The sequence below is a fragment of the Helianthus annuus genome, chromosome 12 (genome assembly GCF_002127325.2).
Source record: "Helianthus annuus cultivar XRQ/B chromosome 12, HanXRQr2.0-SUNRISE, whole genome shotgun sequence".
In the NCBI taxonomy this organism is placed as follows: Eukaryota; Viridiplantae; Streptophyta; class Magnoliopsida; order Asterales; family Asteraceae; genus Helianthus; species Helianthus annuus.
The window spans coordinates 114,138,422-114,139,710 of NC_035444.2; positions in this window are offsets into that span (position 1 = coordinate 114,138,422).

A 1,289-nucleotide genomic window follows, 5' to 3' on the forward strand; every position below is an offset into this window, starting at 1 on the left:
CAAGATCAGTGCGATTAAAGATTGGGATACACCTACTACCCCTACTAAGGTTCGTTCTTTTCTTGGTCTCGCGGGTTATTACCGCCGCTTCATAGAGAATTTCTCAAAGATTGCAGTCCCTTTAACTGCTCTAACTCAGAAGAATCAGCCCTTTGAATGGGGTTCTAAACAAGAAGAAGCGTTTCAGACCTTGAAGCAGAAGCTTTGTGACGCGCCTATTCTGACTTTGCCTGAGGGCAATGATGATTTCGTCGTTTATTGCGATGCATCTAAATTGGGTCTTGGCTGTGTTCTGATGCAAAGGAACAAAGTAATAGCCTATGCATCTAGACAATTAAAGGTAGATGAGAGAAACTACACCACTCATGATCTTGAGTTAGGTGCAGTTGTCTTCGCTCTCAAAATCTGGAGACACTATTTGTACGGTACAAAATGCGTGGTTTTCACTGACCACAAAAGTCTTCAGCATATCTTCAACCAGAAAGAACTTAACATGAGGCAAAGACGTTGGGTCGAACTTCTAAACGACTATGACTGCGAGATTCGCTACCATCCTGGTAAGGCGAATGTCGTAGCCGATGCTTTGAGTCGTAAAGAACGTGTTAAGCTTCATTGTGTTCGTGTTCAATCTGATATTCAAGCTCGACCCGATATTCAAGCCCGCATCTCTCAGGCTCAACATGCTTGTGTTTCACAAGACTTGATGGGTAAGGAGTTACCCTATCACATTAAGCCTGATCTTGAACTGAAGGACGATGGATCGTACTATTTCATGGACCGTTTGTGGGTCCCAAGCCAAGATGATCTTCGCGCTTTGCTTATGGATGAGGCCCATAAGTCTCGTTATTCTATTCATCCTGGCTCAGACAAGATGTATAAGGATCTTCGTACTCGGTATTGGTGGCCTGGTATGAAGAAAGACATTGCCTTGTACGTTTCGAAATGCCTTACTTGTCTTAAGGTCAAAGCTGAACACCAACATCCTTCTGGTCTTTTAGAGCAACCAGAGATTCCAGTTTGGAAATGGGAAAACATCGCTATGGATCTCATTACTAAACTTCCGCGCACTAAGAAAGGTCATGATGCCATCTGGGTAATTGTGGATCGTCTTACTAAATCAGCGCATTTCTTGCCAATCCGTGAGGATTTTTCTGCTGAAAAGTTAGCTAAAATCTATGTGGATGAAATTGTATCTCGACATGGTGTTCCTTTGAACATTATTTCTGATAGGGATGCTCGCTTCTCTTCTCGATTTTGGAGAACCATGCAATCTGCCATGGGGACCCAAC